General features: G+C 48.4%; 1 protein-coding gene across 3 annotated transcripts in view; it reads left to right on the top strand.

Moving 5' to 3' along the window:
* Positions 1-23,356, top strand: part of ABTB3 (ankyrin repeat and BTB domain containing 3) — a 290,432-nt gene that overhangs the window by 189,802 nt on the left and 77,274 nt on the right. The gene's annotated exons all lie outside the window — the stretch shown is intronic.

The following is a 23,356-nucleotide window of genomic DNA, read 5'->3' as shown; positions in this document are numbered from 1 at the left end:
AGTACCCCAGGGTATTTGCACAGGCTTTGCCTTCTTCCTGGAACACTGCCTCCTTTCTACCTCTCTAGCAACTGGCTTAGTCTGTTCATCCTTCAGGACTGATTATAGGCTTCACCTCTTCGAGGAACCCTTCCCTACCACCTCAGGCTATACTAAATGTTGAGGGCCTAGCTCAGGGTGTCACATATAGTAAGCACTCAATAAATGCTTACAGAACTAAACAGAGCTGGGTCTGAAACCTGTGTGTTCCAACACAGAGAGCGCTCAGCTTGGCACCTGTTACACCGTTCATGTGCTCCAGGGCTCTTTTCCTCAGCTGTAAATAAATAATAGTTCCTACTTCATGGAGCTGTTTCAGTGACCAGTGAATCAACTTATGCAAGTGCCATATGCATTCACTGACACATAGGAGATGATACATAAATGGTAGGAATTATTACGCCCTTAATTCAGGTTGACGCCTTCTTCTATATGTTCATATATATAAAGCACTTCAAATCCAGCACACATTAGGTGCTTTATAGATAATGGCCATTGTTATTCTCATTGTCATGGTTCTTGGAACCTGAACACACACTGTAGCAGGACTTCTCAGACTGTAATCTGGAATGTGCATCTGAATCCCCTGGGATCTCATTAAAATGCAGATTCTATTCATAGGTCGGGGGAGGGGCCCCAAGACGTTTCCTTTCTAACAAGCTCCCAGGTGAGATGATGCTGCTGGTCCACGGGCCACACCGTGAATAACAAGAATAGTTTTTTGTGGGTTTGTCATTCCTTTCACCAACTGACTCCAACCCCCATGTTTAAGTTACATAAGGGCAAGAAATAAGATTTTAGGGTGACTTTTGTCTCTCTGGGAGAGCTTCGCACATAATAGACTTTGGGGGCTGGATTGAGCCTCCTGAGAGGCTGGAGCTCCATGTCATTTGATGAAATGAACAGATCCCAGAGGTCAGACCTGGCCAGCCTGCAGAAGTAGGGAGCTCCAACAGCCAAGGGGAGACACAGAGTGTCTGAATATAATGATCATCGTCAGCCTAACAAGGTGTCTCGTCTAAAGTAGCTCAGGGAAAGCAAGTTAGCGAGAAGCGTGCAAGGCAAAGGTGATGCGGGATTTCACAGGTGTCCTGTCTGGAGAGAGGCAGCAGGGCAAATCTGAATGCTCACTGTGTTGAACACGTCCAGCCTCCAGGCCTTGTCAAATGGCTTTGACTCGGGAGGTCTTTTTTCCCAGCCAAGGGGCAGAGATTGCACCTGGCTTCAGGTAACAAGCCGAGAGGCTGAAGTTCAAGAACAGCTGCCTTCTGTCCCAACACGCAGGGTTAGTCTGATCAGAGGCATGCACTGCCCTTGATCGTTGGACTATCCAGGTCTTCTCTGAATCCCGGTTAAAGGGCTGCCGTGGCGGTCTGGTCTTGTCCGACACAGCCACTCTTCATTTAATGGGAAAAGGAAGGCAAACCTTACCTTCGTGCACAGAGACTGAGAAACTAGCACTACTCTGTCCTGTATGGTAACCACCAGCCCTGTGGGGCTGTTTGAATGGAGATGAATGCAAATTAGGGACACCTGCATGGCTTAGTGGGTTAAGTGTCCAACTCTTGATCTCAGCTCAAGTCTTGATCTCAGTGTCGTGAGTTCAAGCCCTGCATTGAGTTCCATGATGAGCATGGAGCCTACTTTAAAAAATAAATTAATTAATAATAATAATAATAATAATAATAAATGAATGAGCAAGTAAAAATTGAACAGAATTAAAGCCTCGGTTCCTCAGTACCACTGTCCTTATTTCAAATGCTCAATAGCTACGTGAGGCCCGTGGTTCCTCTTTTGGAGAGCACATGATAGGATGTTTCCATCATCACAGAAACTTCTATTGGACAGCGCTGAACCAGAGGCTCAATGCAGGTAGCACCCCCTCCCTCCTTTAGAAAAACAGCCCATGAAAATCAGTGCTCCCAAAGCAATACACAAGCGAGGAGTCATTGTAAGGACTAGGGACCAGCTCACCTGCCAAAGCATATTCCATGTCCCCGTGTTTTGACGATCTTAGAGCCCAATATTTCAAAGCAACCATCATCATCATCACCCCCAAATTTTGCAAGGTGTTTGTAACATGCAGTTCTCCCTTCTGAGTGCATCAGCTCACTGAACCCTTCCCAAGGACGCTAGGAGTGTATTAGCACCACCTTACATGACTGCTGTCTCCCCCTTCCCGGGCGGAATGCCAGGCTCAGAGAGGTTGTATAGCTTGCCCACGTTGCACAGCTAGTGGGGGGCAGAGTGGGATGCAGCACAGCCCAGTGTTTGCTCTCCCAACTGTGTGCTGTGCCGTGGGACTTGGAAGGACCGTCGGGCTTCAGAGGGAGGGTACGGGGTCCCTCTCAAGGTCAAAAACCTGAAAATCTCCAACCAGGAATGTTCTTGCTTTAATATGCTTCCCCCTCCCCTGTTTTTTTCCTTCTAGTATTTTCCCTGGCTTAGGCCTCCATAAATATTGCTAAAAAATGGAAGGATGATAATCAAATCACTTCATCTGATTAGACAGCAGTTAAACCTCTTTGAGAAACACGCTCATCTGGAACAAGTTTCTAACAGCATAGAACCTACCTCTTCAATCTTCACCACGATGCTCCTTGAACTTTTCCTTTCTTATTTAATTTTTAAAACTTGTTTATCACTTGTTTTATTTATGATTGAACTTCTTATTCCGGTGTTCATTCTTTATTCATTATTCAGCGAACGTGAATTGAGTGCCTGAACATAGTGAGAGCTGGTGTCGATCGAATCTTCTGTGTGCATTGCAAATAGTTTGCGCTGATTAACTCATTTGTCCCTTGGGATAACCTCAGGATGATAGGCCTTTCTAGAGGTAAAGATGAGGCACAGAGGTCCCAAGGCTCTGGAGTGGCTGCCGGCTCCAGAGCTCCCTCCTATTACACGCTGCTGCTGTGTGCCAGGCCTCCTGCCGGGGATGGGGGACCTGGGGATCTTGCATGGTTCCTGCCCTGTGCAGCTCATTTATCAGCAGAGAAAGAAAGGGCGAAGGGTCAGAAGGGGCACGCAGATAAACCGCCGCAGGGGATCCGGGAAGCGGGTTTGGAGGCGGACGGATACATGGATAAGGTCAGGCAAGCCAGGTGGGAAGAACCACTAGCCAAGGCTCTGAGGTAGGAAGTCTCCCATGGGCCGTAGACCGGCGAGTGCGACGGCAGCAGAGGCCAGGCTGACCTTCAGCTGGATCACACAGGTGCAGCTGTTTGGCCAGCTGTTAAAATGCTGAAATGCCTCCCTGTGGGTTGGTAAAGAACTGCTGGCCCAGATCCCCGCCCCCCACCCCCCCACCCCACCCCACCCCGCACGTCCCTGCCATCCAGCACCTGCAGCAAGACCTCCGGGTCCACAGCACTGGGGTGGGGGAGACTGCCTGCCTCAAGACCACAGAATGTACATGTGTCCGAGACTTACCCAGGTTACATACTTAGGATATCATTGCTGAGTTGAAAGTGTATGGGAGGGGCGCCTCGGTGGCTCACACGCTTCAGCAACTGCCTTGGGCTCAGGTCATGATCCCAGGGTCCTGAGGTCAAGTCCCTCCTTAGGCTCCCTGCTCAGTGGGGAGTCTGCTTCTCCCTCTCCCTGTGCTGCTCCTCCTGCTTGTGCGCTCTTACTGTGAAATAAATAAATGCAATCTTAAATTTAAAAAAAAAAAAAAAAAGGAAAGAAAATGTATGGGAGAAAATTCTACCCTACAGATGTTGTTGGGCCCTTGGTTGGATGAAGGTTTGAACAAAGGGAGAAACCTAAGCTAAACGCAGGTCACCTGCTCATCCTTCGAGACAGCTGCATCTTCACTGCTGCTGTGAACTCTTTGCTGCCCCCCCCCCCGCCCCTGCCCACTGCCCCCAGCAGGAAGGGCCTCCCCCGTTCTCTGTGAAGTCCCCCATGGCAAATGTTAACAACACTTGGAGCCATCATGGGTCAGGCCCTAGGATGAGCGGACTTTGGGTCACTCTGAGATGCTGTTGCTCTGCCTAGTTTCCGATGAGGAGGGAGGCTGAGAGAAGTTCAAGGACTTGCCCAAGGTCACCCAGATAAGCCTGTGAGTGGCCGGGCTGGAGGTCAGGCCCAAACTCTGCGCGAATCCAGAGCCTGTGTGCTCCCAGCCGCCTCCTGCATAGCCGCAGCCGTTGCTGTGTTTCCATTTGCTTCTGTGTCTGAGCTCTTCGTGGGCAGGGACTGGGCTTTGATCAGCTCGTGCTTTCTCTGGCAGCCAACCAGGCCCTCGCACAGAGTGGACGGGGACATAAAGATCAGTCTGAGTGCAAAGCAGCAGGAGAATGGAGGCTGGCACGATGCAGGAACTGGTTGGAAGTTTCCTGTGAGAGCCCCGAAGACAGATGACAAGCGTGTGGCTTGACTGAGTGCCATCTCCCATGTCCCCCGGCAAGAGAAGTCGCCAACTGGCCTCCTCCCTTGGCCTGAAAGGTCTCGAGGGAAGCTGCATGAGCCTCTTGGATGTTTGGTTCCTTCTCCTTTGCTGGGAACTGGCAGCTCTCCACATGCCCTATGTCTGAGGCCTCGGGCACAGTGCATGAATATCCTACACATGTAGGAAAACATTTTTCAAAAGAACATTAGTGCCGGGTACCTGGGTGGCTCGGTCATTCAGTGTCTGCCTTCAGCTCGGGTCATGATCCCAGGGTCCTGGGATCAAGCCCCACATCAGGCTCCCTACTTGGCAGGAAGCCTGCTTCTCCCTCTCCCACTCCCCCTGCTTCTGTTCCCTCTCTCATGGTCTCTCTCTCTCTGCGTCAAATAAATAAAATGTCTAAAAAAAAAAAAAGAAGAAGAACATTAGTGAAAATTAGCCCTTGAAGCTGCCCAGTGCAAACTAAGGGTGGCCCAGCATGGCAAGGGCCAGCAGGAACCCTGGGTGCCCAGAAGCAGAAAGGCCCATGGAGAGAGAACAGTCCCCCGGGTCAGCCTGCTTTCAAACCATCTGTCCTGTGCCAAGTTTCTACTGTGTTTTATCCTTCCAGAAACAGTGATATTGACAGCTGCCAGCACATACCTGAGTTTCACGCATTATGGAAAACAGCCCAGGCAGTAAATCTGGTCATTTGCCCAGTAGACATAGCATCTGAGTTGATCTTGCGTTTTTCAAAGTCTGACTTCCCCCATGAAACCGACATGGGTCGGCACGTCTCCTAGTCGGCCACTGTCCTAGGTTTCCACTGACTCAATCCCATCGTCCCCTCCTTCCATTTTGCTCTCCTCACGGACCTCACCTTTTTACAACGGTAATACAAGGTGCTCTCAATTCAAATTTTAATATTCTATTTTCTACTGAAAAGTTATATATGCTGATTTTTTTTTAATTTTGGAAAATACAGGAAAACCTAAGAAAGAAAATGAAAATCATCTACAATTCTGGTATGTAGAGGTAGCTGGAATGATTATTTGATACCTTTTCTCATCTTTGTTTTTAATACAGAGAGTGGGGCTTTTTAAAATAGCTGTACTGTGTATGTGTATATAATTTTATATCTCCTTTTATTTCACTTAGTATGCCATAAGCATTCTTCCTGGTTCTGCTGCAGAACATTCATAAACATCATTTTTTATGACTGCAAAATACTCCGTCTTGTGAATGCACCATAATTTACCTAATGTTTCCCAGGTTGCTGGTCATTTGGGCTGTTTCCAGTTTGTGAATTGCTGTTCTTTTAAAAACTGCACACGGTAGCATGACTAAAACATCCATGCAGAGGGAACGGATATAAAAAGAGTAATAATCTCTTTGGAGCAGAGCAACTGAGGGGTTAACTCATGATGCTTCTGATGGCCCCTTTGAATGAGAAATTGCAGAAAAGGGGACCCCTGAGAGGCGAGCTTACCTAGGCCCCATCCCAGATCCCGTGAGTTGCTGTGTTTCGCAGGAAGAAACACACAGTCGATATAAAAAATCTCTTAAGCCAGCACTCTACTGTGTCTAGGAGTCTTCCACACATACCGTCTCCCTGCATTCTGGGAGTGGGAAGACCAGCTCTTCATAACTTTAAAGAGACTGGCTCTAGAAAAGTCATGAGATTTGCCCAAAAGCCATGTAGTGAGTGGCCAGATAGAAACCAAAGAGCTGCTCTGGGGATCTCTGGAAATCCCCACCCTGCTTCCTGCCTTGCTTCTAGAATGGAGCAGAGCCTTAATATGGCATCATCAGAAAGCAAGTTTTGAGCAGATGCCGTGGGCAGAGTTCATGGTGGCTGCTGTTGGCGGCGGCCAGGGATTAGGAAGTCTCCGCAAATTCCCCCAGGAATCACTGGTTGGGTGGTTGTGTTTATTATTCTGGATTTTAAACTACTCTGTTTTTGTTTTTCTCATTTATAAGAAATATTGCCCATGAGGGCTTCCTTGAGTCTTTCAAACTGGAGTGAGGAATTCTGTCAAGATTTGGCCAGTCAGGTTCAGGCGGGCCCAGGACCTGAGGTGGAATGTGCTGGCAAAAGAAGGTGGATATTTTCCCGGGCTTCTGTTTCACTGAAAAATTCAAACTCCCAGGCTGGAGTGAGCCTTTTTTTGCAGTCTTCTGTCACACTGTCCGCTATTAGATCCTTACGCAGAATCTCATCCTTTACCAGGAGACCCTATGGTAGGAGGGTGTGGAAGGAACGTCCTGTGAAGAAAAACAAACAAACAAAAAAGACAAAAACCAGTAAGTAGGCAACACCAAGGACCACCTTGTTGAAAACACGAACAGCACATTCCACCGTCTCCGAAGCCTTCCTTGGAGGCTCTGTCCTTCTCCAGACCCCAGAGCACCTTAAAAGACCACCTCACTCTTCATGGTCAGCCTCACACCGTGGTTATCTGTCCTTCCTTCCCTGATGGCTGGCTACCTGATGCTCCAATCTAGCAAGCCAAGAACTTGATTGACCCAAAGCTAATTCAGGACAGTTAAACAGACTTTAGTGCTCAGGGCTATCCTGGAAAATTGGGGTCGTGTGGCCACACTAAATTCCTCTGCTAGATTGAACAGCAGGGTCCAGGTCTTAACTTCTTATACCTTCTGCAAAACTCAGCGCAGACCTCTGCTCCAAGAAGACAGTCAATAAACAGGGAACAGGTTCAGTGCCCGGCCCACTCCATAAATGGCCCTCCCTGTTCACGCCTTTAGTATCCCTTAGATGCATCTTCCACAACATCTCTTACCGCCTTAGCCCTTCAGCTGCTTCAGTCCAGAGTTCCCTGAGCTTGCTCTGCATTTCCTCAGCTAACTTCCTCTCCCTGGATTCTTCCCAAGCCTTTCTCTGTCGCAGATTCCAGTCTCCAGGTGGCGTTTCGCACCACACTCCCACTCCTCTCGCTGAGGCTGATTTTGACTCCTTCTCCTGTAAGATTGTATGCGTAAAACTCTTTGGATAGCTTCTTTTCTCATGTTTTCTGCATGAGCTCAGGAGTTTGTTGAGGGCAGGGACATTTTCCAGTATCGCCTAGTGTATGAGTTGGTACACAGTAGATGCTCATTTATTTACTCACCCATTCAACCACTGTAGAACACCTACCCTATGCGTGATGAGGAACAAATGCATAAATAATAAAGTATCCATCACAGATAACTGGTATAAAGAGAAGTAAAACGGGGTACTCAGATTATGTGTGAGTGACGTAAGTTGCAATTTTAGGTAGGGTGGTCCAGGAAGGCTTCTCTAAGGAGATTGCATTTGAGCGAAGACCTCAAGAAAGGGAAGCAGTAAGCCATGTCATTATCTGAACACGGATCTTGCCAGGCAGCGAGAACAGTAAGTGCAAAGGCCCTGGGACAGAAACATTCTTGGCACATGCAGGATACAGCAGGGAGGCCAGTGAGCTTGAAACAGAATGAGTGGGCAGGGAGAGTGTAGGAGATGAAGTCCAAGGTGAGTGGTCAAATCTCACGGAGCCTTTTGGGCATGCAGCGTAGTTTGGTTTCTATTTCATGTGTGGTGAGACGCACGGTAAAGTTTGTTAAATTGAATTATTTGAGTTTAGTTGAATGGAACAGAACTGAATTGGGTTCCACTGAACTGAACAGAATTGGGTCTCACGTTAGCGTGAACAGCATATAGCTTCTGGACTGCAATATCCCGAGTCTCTCCTTGTTACGGACAAATGGAAAAGCACTATGAATAATCCCATTTAGCAACTTTAAAACCTGTTAGTGTATGAGTTCACCTGTTCTGGAACTGTGGCACAGCCTTGTTCCAGAAGTCTTGTGGACAGTGACACTTTTACAGCCTCCCCCGCCACCACATCACTAGTTTCATTGTGGCAGCAGAGGGGGGTACAAGGAACATCTAAACTCAAGAAGAATGTGTGCCTAATGCCTGCCCATTGTTTATGTTTCGTTTCTGACTTTCTTATTGAAGTCTCTGAGGGTCACTGGGATTTATTCTGGGCCCTTGGCCAGGGTTCTGGACCTGACTTTTAACATAGTTTTTACCCAAGCCTGGTTCTCATTGAATCTTAATTACGTGGATTCCAACCCTTAACACAACTGAAAATAAACCAGAGTTAGCTATTTTTATAATTTTATTTGCTTCTTATAAAAACATTCCAGGGAACCATCACCCACAGGGAAGTGGGAAACCCACTAGAATTTAAGCTAAGCAAATAAACAGTTGTGCATTCATTCAAAGAAGGTTGAGGACCTATGAACAAGGCACTGTACTAAGTACTGACGATCCAGCCAAGCACAGGATACGTCCCTGTTCTCATGAAGCTCTTGGTCTAACAGAGGAGACAAAACAAAGACACAAATAAAATGTCATCTCGGGTGGTGGCAAGAGCTACTACTTGCAAGTTTGGGGGGGGGGTGGTACAAAGGTGAATAATTCATGCCTTCACGATGTGGTTGGGGTGGTTATAAAGGCATAAATTATAGCAATAATATGTTACACATGTATCATGGAATTGTGTGCAAAGTGCTATATGGCAGTTGAGGGAAACAAGTAGCTAACTGTATCCTATGGGGGGCTCTTGGGGAACACTTCTCAGAGGAGGTGACCTTTGATCACTCTCTTAGGACTTAATTGGATGGAGAGGGTGGAAAGAAGAAAGAAAACAAGAGTAGAGCAGAGGCAGAGAGATGGGAGCAGGCACGGGTGTTCCAGAAAAAACTGGTCATCTGGTGTGGCCGGAACACACTGGGGCTGGACAGATATGAGGTGGGAGCACAAGACAATGAAAGTATATGTGGGATGAGGCCAGGCCAAGAATTGACACTTTTATCAGACGACCAGATTTACAGGTTACCACATTCATCTTGGCGAGTAAGTGAAGAGATTGGAGAGAACAACTAGAATGAGGAAATTATTGTGAAAATAATGCAATCGTCCAAATTTAGAAAGAGTCTGTATATAAGTGACCAATCAGCTAAATTTGGAGTGTGGGACTCATAGAGTGTGGAAGGACTGGGAGCCTTTAGTCCAAGCACCCACTGGATGTTTAGATCTCCTTCCTAATGGCCTCTCCACGGGACACTTCACCCAACCAAGGCACCAGTCCTAGAGGCTTCCTTCCCTTTCCAGCTTTAGACCGATGAGACTCCTCTGAGGTCTAACATATGTCAAGCTGAAGTCTGCTCACGGAAGGTACCACCACTACTCCTTCTTTTGTTCTTTGGGGCTTCTAGAATCAGTCCAATTCCTAATTCAGTTGCAACCTTTCACTGTTTAGAAACAGCCGTGATTTACCAAACCCCTTCTGTGTGCCAGGCCGGTGTGCAGGACACATGTTACCCCATTTCCAGATGGGAACCAGGGGCTCATGTGACTTGCTGGGATTTGGTCATTGGCCCAGTTAACGGACAGCTCCAGGATGAAAGCCCAAAGCTGACTCCAAAGCCTTGCGCTCTTGGAAATAGCTATCCATTTAACTTGGCAAACATTTACTTAGCACCTATTACTATGAAAATCCCTGTCCTTGATATCATAGAGGAAAACCTAAAGTAAATAAGCATGGTTAATAATTTCCAGGGCTCCCCATTCTAGTGATTTGGACAGTGGAGTCAACACCCAAGCATTGTGATGATGTGTCCTTGTCTTTGGCTTGCAGGGTGGCTATTTCAGAAGATGGTGACTTACATTTTGTCCTTTGCACGGCCCTGGTTTCTGCTGGTAGCACTCGGGGGAGTCACCCCCGCAGAGTCTATGCCTAGGAAAGAAGGATGTATCCCGGGAAGCTACCAGAGGGGGATAGACTTAGAAAGGTGGAAGGCATGAAACTGGTGTGTATCGTCAGATTTGAGGAAAGCAGAGCTTCAACTTGGACACACCCCAGTGGTGGACAGAGAGGAATACAGCAAGACTGGGAAGCTGGAAGCAGAATGAGAACAGGTGTAAGGAACGGGTGAGAAAAAAAACCATGCGAACAGAGCCTGTGCAGTGAGCATGTGTGTGGGGGCTCCCCCTTCAGGCAGGCTGTGGTATTGCTACAGTTTGGGCTGGAGGGCTTCAAGGAAATGGAAAGGACCCTGACAAAGTGAGGGCTTTGTGAACCGACTTGTCTTTCCAGTTGAGTTTTACTTACCCTGATGTTTAAACTGGTAACAACTTAAGACTATATGTGTTAGGTGCCTGATGCACGTGGAGATGCCTGAATGTATATCTTCCCCCTGATTGTATTTCCACACCTGTGTCACCTGTTGTGCTCTCCGTGGCCCTGCAAGGAAGGACCACTGGGCACCATCCTCACTGTCCCGGTGAGAGAGGGATTTAAGGGTTAAGTGACATCGTTGCCTCATCCACTCGCCATGCGCCCAGCTTCCATTCAGAAGCAGCGCCCACGTCCCAGACAAATACAGACATCCTCACCTGCTTGCCAGCCTGCATCCCTCCCTCTCCGAGAAGTGCTGTTCCTGACCCCCCTGGGCCTCCCTTCCCCAGCCCAAGCTCATCCCTGGATGAGGTTTGCTTTGGTCCCTCGAGCTAGAAATTTCTCTGCCTGCCCTGGGGCTGGCCCTAGGACTCAACACCTTCACCTGCTGGTTTGCAGAGAGAAGCTGCAGTGCCCTCTCCGGAGGGGACCAGAGAGGTTGTGACAGGTGAGGCGCAGACACGCCCAGGCTTCTTGCCATCCCCGGATGAGCGGCCCTGGATCTTCTGCGTGTGCAGCTGGAGAGGCTTTCGCTGGAGCACTGCCCTCTTCAAGGACTCCTTTCCTAGGTAGTAGCAGAGTCCAACCTACGAAATAGCCCTTTCTAAAATCTAAAATCTAAACCTACCTTTCTAGTTTCTGTCATCTCTCACTTCCAGATTCTGCAAAATGTAGAATCGGTAACATTTAGAGAAGTAAACTGCACATATGTTTTCTTCTCGTGCATGTGGAGACTATAAATCTGCTACATGACCAGAGTTGTTTTGTATGAGCACCAGAACTGCCTCTGTTTTGACCCCGTCTCTTCCTTGATTTTTAAGGCTCTCCAGGAAGTTTTCTTTTCTTTGCTTGCTTTCTCCATGTCCCTTTTCTGTTCTCTTCTTACTGGAAAATTCTATCCCATTTCCATCGGCTACCTTTTCAAAGGAACCCCCCCCATTCTACATGATAACACTCTCTTTTTTACTTTATTATTCCAGTTATTTGTGGGGCTTTGGTATACGCTGAGACAGATGATGCTTATCTAATAATCGTGTATAAATAATGACTTAGTTATACAACATAATTTTTACCAAAAAAACTGTTCACAGGAGGATCATTTCTGACTTTTAGCAAGTTCTATCCTGGGCTAATCCTCTTAGATCTTTCTGATGATCTGAGTCACCTGGGGAGTTTTTTAAATCAATCTAGGAGCCCTTGGGAGGCTCGGTTGGTTAAGGGTCGGATGCTTGGTTTCGGCTCAGGTCGTGATCTCTGGTTTGTCAGATCAGCCCCAAGTCCAGGAAAATCTGCTTCAGATTCCCCTCCCTTCACCTCTGCCTGTCCCTCTTCTGTCTTGCTTGCACGCTGGTGAGCTCACGTGTGAGTGCTCTCTCTCTCTCTCTCTCAAGCAAACAAAATCTTTAAAATAAGAACAATCTATAACACTGTCTAGGGTTACACCTAGGGAAATTAGTGACTCTGCTCAGGTCGGGGTCTTTTTGAGTCCCGTGGCCACATCTGTAAACAATAGTATTCATTATGTAAAGTGCCCCCCACCCTGCCCCAAAGGACAAGTATGAAATCATGGCCTTTTCCTACTTCCTGCAGATCTTAGAGTTCATTTGGCCTAGCTTCCTTCCTTCCTTCCCAGACAAATAACCGGGTTTTCTATCATTCAGAGCATTCTATCAACGTTCAGTGTCTTAGTCGATGCCACACTGTTCTCATGGAAAAACTGGATCAAAACTTATGTTGCCTGGGGCTCCTGGGTGGCTCCATGGGTTAAGCCTCTGCCTTCAGCTCAGGTCATGATCTCAGAGTCCTGGGATCGAGTCCCGCATCAGGCTCTCTGCTCAGCAGGGAGCCTGCTTCCTCCTCTCTCTCTCTGCCTACTTGTGATCTCTCTGTGTCAAATAAATAAGTAAAATATTAAAAAAAAAAAAAAAAACTTAGGTTACCTAATGTCTCCTGTATGTAGCCTTCTTTCCACTAGCATTCTATCAGGATTCCTGTCTGCAATTATACAGACCTGAAGGACATCCCTTGGAACAACCCTACTCAGTAGGGCAGCTGCTAGCCACACGTGACTATTTAAAGTTAAATTAACTAAAACTGAATGTAATTAGACTTTCAGCTGCTTGGCCACACCAGCTCTATCCTGAGTTCAAAGGGTTTCTTATAAGAGAACAAGAATATCATTTCCTCAAAGCCACAGCCCAGTGGTATGAACACCAAGGACAGCATAGGGGGATACTCCTAGACCGTGTTCAGTCTCGCCTTTTAGCCCCTTTTTTGGTAGGGAGGAAAGAGATGGTGTTTTAAGATTGATCTGTTAATGGAATATTATTCAGTCATGAGAAAATAATAAAACCCTGCCATTTACAACATGGATGGACCTTGAGGACAGACACAGAGAGAGAAATACTATATGATCTCACATATAGGTACAATCTAACACAGCTGAGCTGACAGAAACAGAGAGTAGAGCAGTGGTTGCCAGGGGCTCGGGGACAGGGAAGTTGGGGAGAGGTTGGTTAATCAAAGGGTACCAACTTCCACTAGAAGATGAATAAGTTCTGGAGATCTAATAATGGGCAACGTAGTGACTATAGTTAACCATACTATCTTCTACACTTGAACGTTGGTAAGAGAATAGATCTAAAATGTTCTCACCACAGAAAAGAAAGAATAATTTTCTGGGGGGGGATGGATGTGTGAACTAATCCTACCCTAGTAATCATTTTGGAGTTTCTAAGTGTATCAAATCATCATGCCTTACACCTTAACATTTACACAATGTTACATGTCAATAACATCTCAACAAAGCTGGTGAGAAGAGCTGAAATTAAATGAAATTGATTTATTAATTTTAAATAGATCATGTTTCCTTGCAGGATAACTTCTGCAAGGATAAAGACTTGCAGATATGTTTCTGATTTCAAGAGCATCTGTGTTGTTATTTTTATTAGTTAGGTTAATTATGATGAGCTCAAGGCCATTGTCAGTGTATTTTCACAAAGTCGATAAATCAACTTAACTTCTGGTGACATAGTTTACACCTTTAAATGAAGAAGCAATTCATTGTAACAAATATTTTAATACATATAGCTTCAAGGAACAAATACAGTCTCAAGTTTCCAAGTTTGCAGTCTTAGAGGATAAGTATTAAAAGGGAAGGTTTTCACCTCTTTTTTTTTTTTAAAGATTTTATTTATTTATTTGACAGAGAGAGATCACAAGTAGGCAGAGAGGCAGGCAGAGAGAGAGGAAGGGAAGCAGGCCCCCTGCTGAGCAGAGAGCCTGATGTGGGACTTGATCCCAGGACCCTGAGATCATGACCTGAGCTGAAGGCAGAGGCTTAACCCACTGAGCCACCCAGGTGCCCCATTCACCTCTTTTTTGTAAAGGGAAAACGAATTCAAATCCATGATGACACAATAATGGAAAAATACAGATTTAACTTAAACATTACAGGAAGTGATATTAGTGTCAGTTAGAATTAGATTTGGCTCTGAATGATGGAAAACCCAAACAGCAGGTGTTTAAACCAGATAGAAGCTTATGTCTCATATAAACAGAGTCTGGAAGTAAGAATCCAGGTGAGGTATGGCCACTGAAGCAATTGTCAGAAATCCAAGTCCTTCTGCTCTATCATCATCAACATGTGGCTTCCACCTCCTTGCCCAATGTGGCTGCTTTTACACCAGCCATCACATCTACGCTTTTGCCAGCGGAATGGAAGAAGACCAGAGAAAGTTGGGCCTTCTATGGACCCTTCCTAGAAGTCTCACAAGAAACTTCTGCATATATCATTGTAAGAACCAGTCTCCTAGCAACAAGGGAGGCTGAAAAATGTGTAGTAGGTAGTCATGAGCCCAGCTAACAATTGGGGGTTTTATTACTAAGGAAAAAGAGGAAAACGCGTACAGAGAGACACCCAGTCCTCTCTGCCAGAGTATAAAAATATTCTCCATTAACTTTCTAAACAGTTACAGTGAACCTTTTGTTTTGCATTTTCAGAGGTATTTTGGCCAATCCATTTTTTTTTTTAAGATATTTATTAAGAAAGAGGGTGTGAGCGGGGGTGGGAGGGAACCAGAGAGAAAAAGAGAGCTAGAATCTCGAGCAGACTCCCTGCTGAGCATGGAGCCTGATCCCACAACTCTGAGACCAGGTCCTGAGCCAAAATCGAGACGGATGCTTAACCCACGGCAGCACCCAGGCGCCCCGTCAGTCCTTTCTTGATATTTCTTTTCAGATGCTTTTCTGACTTTGTGTTTTTCCACTGCAGTCCTAACTGAGGATAAATTAGAGTATTAGGAGTTTATGCTTTTATTCCAGAAGGAATGGGCCCTATATGGACTTTCCCTGTCTCTCTCCAGTGTTATCCTATCAGTCCACCTCCTCCCCTGAGCTCTCTCCTCCACCTGAGCTCTAACCTCATCAAGCCGAATTCCCCCAAAGCACTATGCCTCCCCTGCCTCTGGGCCTTTGCACGTGCTCTTTCTTTTGCCTGGAAATGAGAGAATGCCTGGCTACTAGCCCTGGCTCTGGGTCTTAGTGCCTACGTGTAGATCCCAGTACTGCTCCTTATAACTTTGTACCCTTAGGCAAGTTGTCTAACCTCTCTGTGCCTGTGTTTCACTATCCGTGGGATGAAGATAAGAATAGTACTTTATGGTTCTTGTCATTATCAAGCGAACTAATAAAAGACAAATGCTTGATGGCAGCTGGCTTTGTTGAGCAGTTACTGTGTGCTAAGCACCTTACAGAGACTGTCTTAATCTTCACAACAATCCTGTGCAGTGGCCTATTTCTCCCATTTTACATGGAAGGAAGCTGAAGCACAAGAGAAGTGAAGCAACTTGCCCAAGTCCCACCCACAGCTAGCAAGTCACCGGCTCACATGTTGGGCCTTCTGTCATTAGAGTGCGTGCCCTTCCCACCACACCAGCACCACACCAGCAGCAGGTTTCCTTTGTAAGGCTGTGTGCTGCCTTTTGCAGACTTTTATGATAATCCTTTTGGAAGCAGGGTCAAGCCCAGGTGACCCCTGCAGACCCTTGCTGGCCTCTGCCTCTCAGCCTGCACCAGCCCAGGCCCCGCCCTTTTAAGGTTCCTGGAGCCCTTGTTCCCAGGGATGTGAGGCTGGGCAGCCCTCGCCGCCTCCCAAATGTGGATCTTCAGTGCTCAGCCTGCTAAGGAAGGTTCTGTGGCGGCCTCAAACAGAGCCTGTGGCTTCCCCACTTCTGAAGCCCCGGCTTCCCTCCCAGGGCCATTTATATCCGAGGCCCCATCATCATTCCACCCACTCGAGATCAGGTTCCCACCGCAGAGGCTCTGTGCCCCTAAGCCAGGCCTGGCTGGGGTGCAGCCAGCAGCCCAGAGAGGAGAGGGACAGGCTGGTCTTTGGATCCCTGAGTGGTGTGCAAGGAAGGACCTCAGGGCTGCCAAGCACCCAGCAGCTCGGAGCTGGCATTCTCTAGTCGTGAGGGGCTCCGCTGCGCTGGGCATCAGAAACCCTGCAGGGAATGAACAAGGTGCGGATCAACCCAGGGTAACTGTCTCAGTAATGGCCCCAGAGGATACTAGGTCCTGATCTCTGCAGCCTACAGTTTACAAAGAAAAAGGGTCTTTGCAGGAGTGATTTTAGTTAAGGGTCCTAATGCTGGTCCTACGTCCCATCTTTAGAAGAAAGAGATTTGACACAGGCGAGGACCAGGAGATATAAGGACAGAGGCAGAGAGGAAAAGAGGGAGCCCCAGCCCTAGCCAAGGAATGTTGGCAGCCCCCAAAAGCTGGAAGAGACAAGCAATGAGCTCTGTCCTCATTCCTCTGGAGGGAATACGATCCTACTGCTACCTTGATCTTGGACTTCTGGCCTCCAGCACTGTGCGAGAACACACTTCTGTTGTTTAAGCCGCCAAGTATGTAGTACCTTGTGACACCAGCCCCAGGAGACCCATGCACCCAGCAAGCTGGGGGGAACACAGGAATGTGCCTTTTAACCAGTTCCCCAGGGAGAGATTTTTCAGTCCCCGGAGAGCTGTGACTTCTCGCTCTCCATCGTTGGGGCTCCTATCCTGTTCTGACTGGGAGACGGGAGCACGTGGGGTGCTTAGATGGGGGTGGCCACAGGCAAAGGAGCAGGGGCCGAGATAAGGGGCAGGCAGGTCCGTGCTGGAGCCTCGTCCCCAGGAGAGCAGATGGGGGGCAGGTGGAGGAGGAACCTTCTTCCCCAGAATGGGCAGGGAGGTGAAGTCGGGGCAAAGGCGGAGGGAGGAGACGGTTAGTCCTCGGTATGGTATATCGTATTTGTTCCGCCTAGAGGGAGCATCTAATAGGGCATGCTGGCACTATGAGCAGAAGTCCCCTTCCCACCCAGCACCCCTTGGCCCTTGCCCCATTTTGGGAAGTTTATAGAATCGCCTATTCGTGGGGCTGCCTTTCACACCCAAAAGATTGGTCCTATTGGTACAAAATGTCTTGTTCTGCCCTAAAAGCTTTGAGCCCACCCGTGAGGTCTCTGTTTCACCATCCCCACGCAGTGTTTAGGCACCCTCAGGATGCTGGAAGTGGTCTTCGGAGGGACCCAGCCCCCAGGCCTCCTCCCCGCCCCGGCGATGGTGCGTGACGGTGAGGGGGCCCAGTCCACACAGAAACAGGGGGTTACCAGGCTGATTTCCCAGCATAGGTCTGAAGGCCAAGGTGGGCAGAACCCTCTGGTCTTTGCAGCTCCTAAGGCCTGGGTCTGATCGGATGAGACCCACCGTCCTGACGGAGGATAATCTGCTTTACTCAGAGTCCCCTGATCTAAATGCTAATCTCTTGAAACATACCTTCCCAGCAACATCCAGACTAGCGTTTGACCACCCGTCTGGGTACTGTGGTCTAGCCAAGTGGACAGATAAAATCAGCCATTAGAAGGTGTACTTACATTCCAGGATGATGGTAAACACCATCACAAATACCAAATACCTTTTTTGACAATGGAGTGGGTGCTTGGGTCAGAACACACTCCCCTGGGGCAGAAAGTGTCTGTTTCCTAAGATTGCAGGGAGACTAAAGGAGAAGCCTGGCGGGGGGGGGCAGAACCCGACTCCCAGGATCAAAGCTGCAATCACCAGACACCTGCTGTCCCAGCCTCCCTTGTGGCTTGGCACAAACTCACGACCTAGGTTCACAAGAGCCTCCGCAGCTCCGGATCCAAATGAGCTCCCCCTTCCCTTCCGTTGTGTCCTGGGCCTCTACGCCCTCTTGTAACTGTCTCACTCCTGGACTCGCTTTCTCCTCTTTACACATAAGAGAACTCACCCTCCCTGCTTTCTGGAAGCTTGTTACATACAAATGTAAAATCTCAGGCCCTGCCCCAGGTCCACTGAATCCAAAACCCACATTGTCACAAGGTCCCAGGCAATTCCTGTGCACATTCATGTTCTAGAAGCACTGACCTCAAGCACACCCCTTGGCTTCTCTGACCCCAGGCCCTTCTGTGGGAACCATGCTCGAGGGCAGCGTGACTCTCCTCTGGACAAGAGGGCCGTCACTATAGTAAGCAAGCCACCTCTGACCTCTGCATCTGCTTAGCTCTGGTGCCCGCAAATACAGTGCGATTACAGTGACTATTGCTATGGAAACCAGCCTTGGATACTGTCTGCTATCAATGTTGCTACTCTTCTTCACTCTCTGTATCTCTAGAATTAGGAGCATCCTAACCCACAGCCAAACATCTAAATTTCTCCCCAGTCTGAGGCTTAACAAATAACAGAGATGTGAAGTCAAGGCCAGACAATTTATAAAGGAAAGGCATAGCAACTGCAGGGGTTTGCTTTGGTTTAAAGAGGGAAGGCAGGAATGGTGTCCTGCGTAGCCAGGCTTTTCCTCCACCAGTGGAGAGAACACTTGAGTGATGCTGAAAACCAAGCCGGTGGTGCTGACGAGCACAGCTGCCACCTGTGGATCGGGGACCGGGGGCCAGGCCACGTACACCATCCCAGTCAATCCTGGCGATAACCTTCTGTGTTCATTTCCTATGGCTGCTGTTAAAAAAAAAAAAAAAAAAAAGTTGCCACCAATGCGAAGACTTAAAATAATACAAAAGTATCATCTTACAGTGCAGGAGTCCAGAAGTATGAAATCAGTTTCACTGGCCTAAAGGGAAGGTGTTCAGCAGGGCTGGTTCCTTCTGGAGGCTCCAGGGGAGAATCCCTTTGCCTTTTGTAGCTTCTGGAGGCACCTGCATCTCTCAGCTCACAGCCCCTTTCCTGCATTCGTCCAGCTACTTCCTTCTGTCCTCATGTCTCCTACTCTCTCCTTACACCTCCCCTTGTGACTGCATTTAGGGCCGTGGATAATCCAGGTTAATCTTCCCTTCCCAAAATCTTAACTGAATCACAGGGGCAGAGTCTCTTTTGCCATCAACATTCACAGGTTGCAGGGAATAGGACTTGATGTCTTTGGGAGCTGTTATTCAGCCTGCCACAGTGACCCTTCCATGCTTGTGTCCTGGCCGCCCCAGCTGCCCTGGAGGGCCAAAATAGGAGATGATGCCCATGAAAGCCCTTGGTGAGTTGCAAAGGATTTTTCTGCCTCAGGACCTTTGCATAGTCTGTTACTGCTACCTGGAGCATGCGTCTCTCTACACAAACATTCACATATGGCCCATTCCTTCACATCTTTGAGGTTTTGTTACCTTCTTAGAGAGGCCATTCCACCACCCTACCTCAGCCTGGTGTATTCTCTATCCCAGCACCCTGACTCTGACCATGGTGTGTGTAATTGCTTTATTACTTATTGGTTTATGTGTTCCTTATCTCTGTCCCTGTTTGACTGTTAGTTCTGTGAGAGCAAGGATTTGATAAGTCCTATTCTCTCTCTCCCGGTCCTGGAAGTGTGCCTCCAACATGCGTGCTCCCTAACGGATTGTGAGATGAATAAGTGAGGTCAACAGATGACATTTCATCGGTTACACACCCATGGCCAGGTTTGGCTTTAATTCTTGAGGTACTACCTCTGGGCATGCCTGTGGCTCAGTATTCCCCAGATGCAAACACGACCTCTTTGTGGGAAGGTCCTGTTTTCAAATCTCTCCAAAGCTATTTGTCCCCATTCCTAGGACCTTTATTTGTATTTTCCCATCTCAGGGCTTCTTCCTGAGCCCCCAGGGAGCCGCCTGTCTATACCCTCAAAGAATTTTAGAGGAAGAAGGAACCAGAAAGACCCAGGGTCAGCCACCTATGACCCGTTGTGATTTTGTGAATAAGGTTTTCTTGGAACACGGCAAGGTTCTTTCCTGTACATATTCTCTGGGACTGCGTTCCCACTATCACAGCAGAGGTCAGTAGTTGAGTGAGAGACTAGATGGCCCATGAAACCTATATTTACTATCCGGCCCTTTACAGAATAGGTTTGCTGACCTCTGAAACAGACCATCTGATCCAAGACCAGGGTCCTACTGTGAGCTCTTGGCAGGTTCAGGACTAGAATCCAGTTCCACAGAGTCCTGAACATACCATAGCATTCTCCTTATTATCCAGCCCCTCCCCAACCGAACTCCCTTTCAATTCTGAGTGGTCACCGTCCCTCACCTGCTTTCCCTTCACCGTTTCAGGAAGACCCCACTCATGTATGTTCTTCATCTCCCACTGGAATCTGGGCCCAACGAGCTTCCTGAGCGGACTTGCTCTCTTGACTCTGCAAGAAACCCACCTAGACTTTGCTCTTCCTTTCTGGAACCCCTGACCCCTTCCCTTGTGAAATCCCCGGTTCCCTTCTGGAGCCTCAGAGACCTCCTGTTTGAACACCACAGTAAAGATTTCGACGGCCACTGCCCTGATAGAGTGGACCGTGTCCCCCTCTCTGTTCACCTCAGGCCACCCAGTTGGGGTTCTCAACCACAGCTTGCTCTGGGATTCCCAGAGGACCTAATCTCAAATGCACATGCCCAGGCCCCACCCCCAGATTTGAACCAAAACTCTGGGGGTAGCCCAAGGCCTTGGGAATTTTGACACACCCACATACACACACACACACACACACACACATGTGGGGTTCTGGTCTTGAGCACAGTCTCAGAACCACTTCACAAAGCCATGGGCTTCCCAAGCGTCCTCTAGGTGTTAGTCACTGAGGACAACTTCAGAACAAAGTCAGTAGCCAGTGGAATATTGTTCCCTTTAAAAATACCTAAGGAGAAGGCCATCTTTCTCCTGCTTTCTCCCCCTTCCCCCCGCCACTAGCTCAAGGCCCTAGAATTCTTTCCCATCTCCAACGCCTCCCAAAGAAACATCACCAATAACACTTTCTCCCCGCCTCTGAGTAGACGAGATAAGAAGATTTTTAAATGAGTTGCTGGCAAAGAATTCATGAGCTTATAAACTATTGAAGTCGGGGTGATGAAGAGAAGGCGGCGTTGAAAGGAGAACAGGTACACAGAAATTTCCAGAGGAGGCTTGGAATCCTGGGGCTCAAGGTTTCTTTTTCTGGTGCTCACCAGCTGTCTTGGTTCGGGCGTGAACCTGAAGGCAGCAGGGCCTCGACCTCTCCTCTTCAGTCTCCCTCAGCTGGTAGCACGCCCTGGGCTTCAGCACTTCGGGAAGAGGCAGCGGCCGAGGGGCCTTGCGTGGGAGAGACACAACCCCCCAGGGACTGGGAGCTGGGGGCCGCGCTCCAGGGGCACTGGGCAAAGGAAAGGCAGGACGTTATGGCAGGAGCCGCCTCTGACGAGGAGAGTTCTCCCAGAGGAGAGTTCTCCCAAGCGCTCGGGGCTGGTTTCTACGTGATGGAGACATGGTGACAAAAATAAGTCTTGCTCACCTGAGACAGTAGAATCCAATTCAATTTCAAGTCAGTGTGTGTTTATTGAGTGCCTGATTCAGTTTAGGTGATGGAGAGAATGAGAGAATGAGGAAGACAGCCCAAGCAGCAGGCTGACTTGGCCAGAAATTCCCTGGGAGGCTGCCCTACAGGTCCGAGGGGCCAGAAAACTCAATTGCATCCATTTCACCTAGTAGGAAATGGGTAAATCTGAGTCTTGTGAACAAATATTTATCAAGTGTTTCCAGCCTGCCAGGCCTGTCCAGGGGTTGGGGTGGATCAGTGAACCTAGCAGATCCGGGTCCCTGCTCCGATGGATTTTCCATTCTACTGGGGCATCAGCAAAGCCAGTGGAGTGGGGTCCGCCGTGGGAGGGGTCCACACCAGGAGAAACGTTTAGGGTAAGGTAGGATTTGCACTGTGGTTTGAAGGTGAAGTGGGATGTGGATTTTTAAAGGGCTGGAGGCCTTACAGACGGGGGACTGAGCTGCGTGGCCGGGAATGAAACTGGGGTGCCTGCAAAGGTCTGTGACCAGATCAGCAGGTTCTGCTGGGGGGGTAGCAGGTGCATGCTGGTATCAGAGGCATGCTGGGAAGTTAGACAAGGGAATGTCGGGATCACATGGGGTTTGGCACGTGACCTATGTACTCAGACATCTTGGGTCCGACTCCCAGCTCTCGTCCTTGCTAACCTTGTGATCCAGACATGCCACTTAACCTCAGTAAACTTCATTCTCCTGATCTAGAAAATAGGCAGAACCGTAAGTAGCTCGTGTGTTGGTCCCAAGCATTTAGAGGAGATCATGAGTGAGATTAATGGAGATGAATGTAAAAGGTTTATTTAGCTATTGAATATTAACATTCAGAAACAGCTCACTCTCTAGGCAGACCAGAACTCACCGCTAAAAACTTGGTGGGGAGCTTGTGACGGCTGCATACTGTGGGGGGGGGGGGGGGTTGCTGCTGCCTGTCAAGCCTCCCTTTACCACCCTCGGTCCACCCCCCAGCAGCCATGCCGGATGGAATGGTGGCACTGGGGTCAAGGTGAGGCAGGAGAGGTGCCTAGGACACATGTGCGTGACCTGGCCTCCTTCAGTTTTGCACCCGAGGCACCCCACTTGCCTCACCCTGGCAGGGGCTCTGCTAAATCTTGGAAGCGTTTTTGGTCTACACAGTGCATTTCTCAAAGTGTGTTCCTTGGTCTATTTAAATCAGTATCTTAGGGGCCGCTTCTTAAAAATTATATTCATGGACCTGACACAATCAGCATCTCTGGAGACAAGGTCAGGGGTCAGCATTTCAAACACACACACACACACACACACACACACACCCAGGCCCTCTACCCATACAGTGCTTTAGGACGGAAGTTCTGAGAGCAGCCCCAGGCCGGCAGCATCAGCACAACTCATGAGAAATGCAGATTCTTGTCCACCTTTCCCATAGACTCAGACCATCTGGGACTGGGGCCCCGCCATCTGTATGTTAACAAGCTCTCCTAATTCTGATTCACACTAAATTCATACGCGGGAGGTTTTAAAAACTACCAATATCCAGCCCCATCCTAGATGAATTAAATTGGAATTCCTTCAGAAGCTTCCCCACCAACCCGTTAATCCTAATGGAAGGACAGAGTAGATAATGATCATTGGAAGAAACTGGAAGTTGGCACAAATGTATGAGATTGCAAAGTGTATAGTTGAGCCTTGGGCATTGTCTCTGTTCATTCTTGCAAACAAGCTGTCCCCTGCTGTGGTCTCATTAGCCAGTGGAGAACCTGAGGCTCCCAGAGCTTCAGGGGCGTGGCTCCAACCCCCCCCCCCCCCCACCCCCCCCCCAACTAAGACAGTTTTGTGGGCCTTGACTGGGCATCCCCGAGGCCTGGATCTCCGGGAGGACTGCCTGTCCACTTGGCCCTGTG

This window comes from Mustela nigripes, chromosome 6 (assembly GCF_022355385.1).
Source record: "Mustela nigripes isolate SB6536 chromosome 6, MUSNIG.SB6536, whole genome shotgun sequence".
Taxonomy (NCBI): Eukaryota; Metazoa; Chordata; class Mammalia; order Carnivora; family Mustelidae; genus Mustela; species Mustela nigripes.
The sequence above is the reverse complement of the archived record's forward strand: the minus strand, read 5'-3'. Positions and strand labels throughout refer to the sequence as shown.